This window comes from Papio anubis, chromosome 9 (assembly GCF_008728515.1).
Source record: "Papio anubis isolate 15944 chromosome 9, Panubis1.0, whole genome shotgun sequence".
NCBI classification, from domain to species: Eukaryota; Metazoa; Chordata; class Mammalia; order Primates; family Cercopithecidae; genus Papio; species Papio anubis.
Genome location: NC_044984.1, coordinates 44,460,367 through 44,469,487, shown reverse-complemented (window position 1 = coordinate 44,469,487; position 9,121 = coordinate 44,460,367). Strand labels below are relative to the sequence as shown.

The 9,121-nt window shown below is 43.2% G+C and overlaps 1 pseudogene; it reads right to left on the bottom strand.

Moving 5' to 3' along the window:
• Positions 1 to 2,779: 2,779 nt before the first annotated feature.
• On the bottom strand, positions 2,780 to 4,197 carry LOC108580973 (annotated as a pseudogene).
• Between the last annotated feature and the right edge of the window lie 4,924 nt (positions 4,198 to 9,121).

Below are 9,121 nucleotides of genomic sequence, written 5' to 3'. Positions count from 1 at the left end.
ACGGAGAAGTCCTGAGTTTGAGGTGACACCTGGGAGGAAAAGGAAATGGGATTCACCCTTGTAGGCTGCTGTAGAGAGAAAACTGCTTTATGATTTAATCAAAACGATACCCACATGGCCTCAAATGAAGGCCCAGCTCTGCGGTTTTCTTATTTGAGGCAGCGAATTGATCTGTCACCCAGGCTGGAGTGCAGCGGCACAATCAGGGCTCACTGCAGCCTCAGCCTCCTGGTCTCAACTGGTCCTCCTCCCTCAGCCTCCGAGTAGCTGGGACTACAGGCGTGTGCCACCAAGCCCAGCTAATTTTGTAATTTTTTGGAGAGGAGGTCTCCCTATACTGCCCAGGCTGGGTCCTGCGGTTTTCAGACTTTTTTGTGAGGGTGCGGGGACTGGCGCCCGAGAGAGGGTAACGGAGGGGGCGGGCAGGGGGAGGGGGACGGACTCCCGCCGCCTCTCGACTTCTCCCATCTTCCCCCGGGGACTGCCGCGACGCCCGCGCAGATGGGGAGATTTTCAAACTATTATTGAGATCTGTAAGTATAGCAGAAGTGGTCCAGAGGTTCCGTGAACTTTTATGAATTGCATTTTTATTTTTAAAATGTTATTTTCTTTAATGAAATATTTCTTAGAACATGTACACACATATAGAATCAAATAATTGTACCAGATTTGTTAGACAAACAGCAGAGCCCTGCCCCCATCGTCTTCCCCTCTCTAGAGGCAACGTTTTCACCTCTTATAGCTGTTTCTTCTGGCATTTACTTTCACATCTCCGGCCTTCCTCCAGCTGCAGCCCTCCCCACAGGGCGAGGGGTCTGAGGGGATTTGCCCATGCAAAGTACACTTGCCCAGGAACAGACTATATTCTGAATACCTGGGACCCTGGAATTCCCTGCTCAGCTTCTTCCTTGCGTCTGTCCTCCCCAGGGAGGCCTTGCGTTTCTTCCTGCACAAATATTTATTTTTCCTGGAATTAATAATCTTGTTTTTAAAAATCATTTATTTTCTATGTATTTCTCAGAAAATCTACCTCAAATTCTTCCCCCAGTTGTTTAAATTTCCTCTCAGAAGATCTAGATATAGCAGAGAATTCTCTCCATTTCATCTTCTTGGAGACATCACTGCTGGAGACTGCTGACCTTCTCCAATCTGACTGTTCATCCCCTAACCTTGCTGCATATCTGGCACCCTGGCAAATCTTTTCTCCTGGGCATGTTCTTTGCCTCATTCTTTTGTTGTTGTTTTGTTTTATTTTGTTTTGTTTTGTTTTGTTTTGAGACAGAGTCTCGCTCTTGTTGCCCAGGCTGGAGTGAAGTAGCCCACTGAACCTCTGCCTCCCAGGTTCAAGCTATCCTCCTGCTTCAGCCTCCCAAGTAGCTGGGACTACAGGCGTGCACCACCACATCCGGCTAACTTTTGTATTTTTAGTAGAGACAGGGTTTCACCATGCTAGCCACGCTGGACTTGAACTCCTGAGCTCAAGTGATCTGCCTGCCTCGACCTGGCAAAGTGTTGGGATTACAGGCGTGAGTCACTTTGCCTGGCTGCCTCACACTTCTGTGGGATTTTTATTTGCCATATTCTATGTTTTTCTTTTCTTTTATTTTTTTTGACATGGTCACTTATTTTTATAACAATACATATACCATGTTGTCAGCATGGAATGTAAATTCAGGCTAGACAAGAGAATTTAACAAGTGTAATGGCATTCTGTAGTATAGAAAAGCATGTGTATAATGTCTGTTCAAACCAGCTTGCTTATAAATCATTAATCAATTCCATTATAGTTAATATGTTTAGTTTAACGTTTACAATTCTTATGGAGAAAATAATGTACACATTTAAAAAGTATTCTTCAGTTACCTTTGCATGAGTGCTTGAAATACATGTTTCTGTTTCAAGATGACATTTAAAAATTATTCTTATATTACAGCAGCAAATATAGATATCTACAGTTACAAAAGAACTAAACTAGAATCCATAAGTTATTCTCATGTTTACAGTTATGATTCTTCAATACATACTATGACTATGCAGCTCTATTGGAAGCTTTCTAGATTTGATTTAAACATATACACATATATACTTTCAGCTGTGGGAGGTTTTACAAGTTATATTCCATGCACCTTTTTGACAGAGTTCTAAAAGAGCCAGCCAGTCCACAAGACAGGCAGAAAAAAGTTAAATTAACTGGGGCAAATAGGACTCATATAACATCCAAAACATGCAAGATTCTAGAGCAAACTGGGAGTACTTCAGGGTTGGTTTGCTATCTTCTTTAGAACTAATTTTATCTTAACAGTTTAAGAAGGTGGACATTTCAACACCATCATTTAGATGACATGTTTCTTTTGTATTAATTTGGCTCTCCTGAATGACCTAGTTAGTAAACTAGTCACTAGTAATTCAGTCACCAGGCAAATCAAGCCTGCAAGAAAGGAGGCCAGTATTCACAATGCCGTGTTATCAGCTGAACCCACTCGAATAGTTTATTTTCAGCATTAATATGTAGCTTCAATAATGAGATGTGGGCGCGGTGGCTCATGCCTGTAATCCCAGCACTTTGGGAGGCCGAGGTGGGTGGATCACCTGAGGTTAGGAGTATGAGACCAACCTGCCAATGTGGTGAAACCCTGTCTCTACTAAAAAAAAAATACAAAAATTAGCTGGGCGTGGTGGCGAGCACCTGTAATCCCAGCTACTCAGGAGGCTGAGGCAGGAGAATCGCTTGAACTCGGGAGGTAGAGGTTGCAGTGAGCGAGATTGTGCCACTGTACTCCAGTCTGGGCAACAGAGCGAGACTCCATCTCAAAAAAAAAAAAGATGTCTAACTAAAGCAAACTCCTCCAACAAGACCAAGATAGCATCTCTTCTAAGGTGTAGGTTTTGCCCAGATTTCCCGATACATGGAATAATAGCCCATACCAACAGTCATTGCTCCTTCAACAAAGCCTTGGGCTGCCACACACATGTGGATCAGATGATGCAACATTTTAGTATTTCCTCTGCTCTTCAATTTGTATAATCCATATGCAACAATTGCTGCAAAACCTGCCATTCCAGTGGGGATGAATGGTGCCTCTTTAGCTTTTCAAATAAGTTTGGATCCCTGATCTTCATCATATGAAGAAAGGGAAACATTTGTGTCTGTTGACACAGTGATTGCTTGAATAATCTCCCTAGAGCGAGAAAACCCCCTCACGCTTTTGATCCGCACCTGTGCCCGTGTTTTTCTTGATTTGTAATACTCCTGCTTTTTGGAGGAGACCATCATCCAGAAGCTTCCTGAGAAAGGGAAGAGTAAATTATTGTGGAATTTTGCATGTTTGCTGTTGTCATTTTTCAACTGTGACCCTTGGATTTGGTTGTTTGGCTGGGTACTGAATTCCTTCAGAATTATGAAGGCATCGCTACATGGTCTTCTAGCTTCTGACACTTCTGTGCAGAATGAGAAGTCTGAAGCCTTTTAATTCCTTGTCCTTTCTAGGTGACTTTCCCCCTCTCTGAACTTGTTTCCAGTGTTCTGAAATTGCAGTGATATGTCTTGGTGAGTGGCTACTATCTTCCATTGTGCTGGGCACTCAGTGCCCCTCACTTTTGGGGAATAATCTTGAATTATCCTATTGGTGATTTCTTCCTATTTTCTCTATTCTTTCTTTTTGATCTCCTATTACTTGGATGATGGACCTGTTGAACTGGTCTTTCTAATTTCTTATTTTTCTCTCTAGCTTTGCATCTTTTTTACTTCATTTCCTGGGAGATTTCCTCCACTTTATCTTCCTATTCTTCTTCTGAGTTTTTCCATCTTTTAAAGGTTTTAATCACTTTCACTTTATTTTTATTATCTGAATTGTTCTTTTTATAGCATATTTTATTTCAGGGTTATCTTATCTCAGAAGCTGTTACTGATAGTTCTGTCATTTTTGTTTCTCTGCATAATCGCTGCTCCAAATTTCTTTTTCTGTTGTTTTGGTCTCTGTCTTCTATATTAGATTCTTTTCTTGGAGGTCTTAGAAACCTTGGTTGTCTGCTCACACTTAAGGATGGGTCGGTCACCTAAAAGCTGACTGGAAGCTTTTGTTCTCTGTTCAGGTGGTAGATGGATGGGCTTGTCAGTCATGAGCTTCTTTTTTTATTTTTATTTTTTTCAGACGGAATCTCGCTCTGTTGCCAGGCTGGAGTGCAATGGTGCGATCTTAGCTCACTGCAACTTCCGCCTCCCCGGTTCAAGCAATTCTCCTGTCTCAGCCTCTCGAGTAGCTGGGATTACAGGCACGTGCTACCACGCCCAGCTAATTTTTGTATTTTTAGTAGAAACAGGGTTTCACCATGTTGGCCAGGATGGTCTCGATCCCCTGACCTGGTGATCTGCCCACCTCAGCCTCCCAAAGTGCTGGGATTACAGGCATGAGCCACCGCGCCCGTTCAGTCATCAGCTTCTTTGCACAGTGACCTGGCTGGGAACTTCTGGTGTCAGCATTCCTAGGTTTTCCTTCTCAGGGTGGTCAGACAGAGGAGACTGCCCATCTCTGGTCTGGCACAACCAATTCCGTTTGCCATATAGTTCTGCCACTGCCTTAGGATCTATCCTTCTCTAGTGTAAGTGAGTAACCTCTCATCCATCTGGTTTCCACTTCTGAAAATATTTTGCTCTTGTCTCTTTTCCCGTTTCCCTGTCCTTATGGATTTATGCCTTTAAAAATCCCTTTGCTACATGGGTTTTCAGTGGACAAATTTGGATGATCATGTTCAATCTACCATTTTTTACCCAGAAACTTTAAGTATATTTTAACTGGTTTTAAAACAGTAGTTTAAAAATATACATATGAATATCAAATTTCTGGGTTCATGAAAAATAGGCTTGTTGACATTAAATGACTTTATAATAGAAAGATATCATGAAATTAAGCTTATAATGTAAATGTGTACTAATAAAATATTGCTTTTTTTTGAGACAGGGTCTCATTCTGAGACCCAGGCTAAAGTGCAGTGGTGTGGCCTCGGCTCACTTGTAGCCTCTGCCTCCAGGCTCAGGTGATCCTTCCACCTCAGCCTCCTGAGTAGCTGGGTCTACAGGCATGTATTACCACACTGCCTAATTTTTGTATTTTTTGTAGAGATGGGGTTTCACCATTTTGCCCAGGCTGGTCTCAAACTTCTGGGCTCAAGCTGTCTGCCTGCCCTGGCCTCCCAAAGTGCTGCGATTATAGTCGTTAGCCACCATGTCTGGCCAAAATATTGCTTTTGTTTTGGTTAGTGAGGGTCTGCATAAAGCTTTGCTTGAGAAGGGGTTGGGTGATTTTTTGTTTGTTTGTTTGTTTGTTTGTCTTAAAGTTTGTAAACATCTCTCCCGGGCTAGTGATCACCAAACTATGGCCTTTGTACTGTGGTGAAGGTGTTGTAACAGGCCAGCAATCTGCTCACGTGAGAGGGGCTAAGAAGGACTAATGTCTACAAAGGGAGCATCCCAGTCTCAGGGGAAAAGGGTATGCAAATAAAGGAGACTCACCACTGACAAAGGAGGAAGAATTATTTCCTAACACCTTCCAGTACCTTCCTAATTGCTAGCCCTTTGCCCTGGCTACCCACAATCCCTCCACAGTCTTGAGCATTACAAAACATTGCATTTTAAAAAAATCAACTTTATTGAGGTATAATTTACATATAATACAATTCAGCAATTTTAAATGTACAATACAATGAATTTTCACAGATGTATCCAGTCATGTGACCATCACCATCATCATTCCTTTACTCAAACACCTTTGTGCCCCTTTGCTGTCAGTCTCCTCTCTTCTAACCTGGCTTCTGGCATCTACTGATCTGGTTTATATCACTATTGTTTTGCCTTCCTAGAATTTCATATAAGTGGAATTATATAGTTTGTAGGAGTTTGTGTCTGTCTTCTTTCATTAGTATAATGCTTTTGAAATTTTCCATGTCATTGCATGTGTCAGTAGTTCATTCCTTTGTCATGTGAAGTGGTATATTTCATCACACGGACATACTACAATTTGTTTATCCATTCGCCAGTTGATGGACTGTTGTGTTTGGGTTGTTTTCAGGTTTATCAATACTTCTGTATAGATTTATGTGTGGACATATGTTTTATAATAAATATTTAAATGCTTAGGAGTGGGATTGCTGGGCTATATGCTAATGCATATTTTTTTAAAAACCTGCTGGCCGGGTACAGTGGCTCACGCCTGTAATCCCAGCACTTTGGGAGGCCGAGGCAGGTGAATCATCTGAGGTCAGGAGTTCAAGACTAGCCCAGCCAACATGGTGAAACCCGTCTCTACTAAAAATACAAAAATTAGCCAGGTATGGTGGTGCATGCCTGTAATCCCAGCTACTCAGGAGGCTGAGGAAGGAGAATCACTTGAACCTGGGAGGCAGAGGTTGCAGTGAGCTGAGATCGTGCCACTGCACTCCAGCCTGTGCGACAAGAGCGAGACTACATCTCAAAAAATTAAAATTAAAATTAAAAAAACCTGCCAGCCAGGTGCAGTGGCTCACGCCTATAATCCCAGCACTTTGGGAGACCGAGGCAGGCGGATCGCGAGGTCAGGAGATCAAGACCATCCTGGCTAACACATGGTGAAACCCCGTCTCTACTAAAAATACAAAAAAATTAGCCAGGCGTGGTGGCAGGCGCCTGTAGTCCCAGCTACTTGGGAGGCTGAGGCAGGAGCATGGCATGAACCCAGGAGGCGGAGCTTGCAGTGAGCTGAGATCGTGCTACTGCACTCCAGCCTGGGCAACAGAGCGAGACTCCATCTCAAAAAAAAAAAAAAAAAACCTGCCAAACTCTTTTCCAAAGTGGCTGTACATTCCCACCGGCAATACACCATATGGGGGTTTCACTTTCCCAACATCTTCCTCAACACTTGGTATTGTCACACTTTTTATCATCTGACTCATTCTTATCAGAGTTGGGATCTCATGGTTTTAACTTGCATTTCCCTAATGCAATGACTAGTAAGTTGAGAATCTTTTTACGTGCTTATTCGCCATTTATATATTTTCTTTTTTTTTTTTTTTCTTGAGACAGTCTTGCTCTGTCACCTGGGCTGGAGTGCAGTGGTACGATCACAGCTCACTGCAGTCTTGACTTCCCTGGACTCAAGTGATCCTCCTGCCTCAGCCTCCCAAGTAGCTGGAACTACAGGCGCATGCCACCACACCCGGCTAATTATTGTATTTTTAGTAGAGATGGAGTTTCACTATATTGGTCAGGCTGGTCTCAAACTCCTGACCTCATGATCCACCCACGTCAGCCTCCCAAAGTACTGGGATTACAGGCCTGAGCCATTGTGCCCAGCCCATTTGTATAACTTCTTTCGTGATGTGTGTATTTGAATCTTGGGTTGTTTGTCTTCTTGTTGAGTTATAGTAGCTCTTTATATATTCTGGATACAACTCCTTTATCAAATACATGTTTGCAAATACTTTTTATTCTAGTCAGTACCTTTCAATTCATTTTCTTTTGTTGTTGTTTTTAAATAATTTCAGCTTTTTTTTTTCCATTTGTAATTGTGATCCTAATTTTTTTTTTTTTTTTTTTTTTTTGAGACGGAGTCTCGCTCTGTCGCCCAGGCTGGATTGCAGTGGCCCGATCTCGGCTCACTGCAAGCTCCGCCTCCCGGGTTCACGCCATTCTCCTGCCTCAGCCTCCGGAGTAGCTGGGACTACAGGCGCCCGCCACCACGCCCGGCTAGTTTTTTGTATCTTTTAGTAGAGACGGGGTTTCATCGTGTTAGCCAGGATGGTCTCGATCGCCTGACCTTGTGATCCGCCCGTCTCGGCCTCCCAAAGTGCTGGGATTACAGGCTTGAGCCACCGCGCCCGGCCAATTTTTTTTAATTTTTAAAAATTTCAGTAAGTTTTTGGGAAACAGATCGTGTTTGGTTATATAAGTAAGTTCTTTAGTGGTGATTTCTGAGATTTAAGTGCACCCATCACCCGAGCAGTGTACACTGTACCCAATGTGTAGTCTTTTATCCCTCACCCTCCCCTACTCTTTCCCTGAGTCCCCAAAGTCCGCTGTATCATTCTTGTGCCTTTGTGTCCTCATAGCTTAGCTCCCACAACTTTTACTTCAGACTCTGGGGGTCCGTGTGCAGGTTTGCTGCATGGGTATATTGCGTGAATGTTGCAGTTGGGGGCATGATTGATCCCATCACCCAGAAACTGAGCATAATGCCCAATAGTTAGTTTTTCAGCCCTTTCCTCCTTTTCTCCCTCCCGCTTCCGGTACGCCCCAGTGTCTTTTGTTGCCATCTTTCTGGCCATAAGTATCCAATGTTTAGCTCCCACTTATAAGTGAGAACACATGGTATTTGGTTTTCTATTCTTGCATTAATTTGCTTAGGATAATGGCCTCCAGCTGCATCCATGTTGTTGCAAAGGACATTGTTTCATTCTTTTTTATGGCTATCTAGTATTCCATGGTGTGTATGGACCACATTTTCTTTATCCCAAACACTGTTGATGGTCATATCATGGAATTGAGTTGATTCCATGTTTTTGCTATTGTGAATGGCACTGTGGTGGATATGAGTGCAGGTGTCTTTTTGGTAAAACGATTTATTTTCTTTTGGGTATATACCCAGTAATGGGATTGCTGGGTTGAATGGTAGTTCTGTTTTGTTTTGTTTTTTAATTTTTTTATTTTTTGAGACAGAGTTTTACCCTTGTTGCCCAGGCTGGAGTGCAATGGCACAATCTCGGCTCACTGCAACCTCCACCTCCCAGGTTCAAGCGATTCTCCTGCCTCAGCCTCCCAAATAGCTGGGATTATAGCCACCCGCTGCCATGTCTGGCTAATGTTTTGTATTTTTAGTAGAGATGGGATTTCACCATGTTGGCCAGGCTGGTTTTGAACTCCTGACCTCAGGTGATCCACCCACCAGGGCCTCCCAAAGTGCTAGGATTATGGGTGTGAGCCACCACACCCGGCCAGTTCTGTTTTATTTTGTTTTTTTGTTTTGTTTTTTGGTTTTTCGAGACAAGGTCTCACTCTGTCACCCAGGCTGGAGTGCAGTGGCGTGATCACAGCTCACTGCAGCCTTGACCTCCCTGGACTCAGTGATCCTCCTGCCTCAGCCTCCCAAGTAGC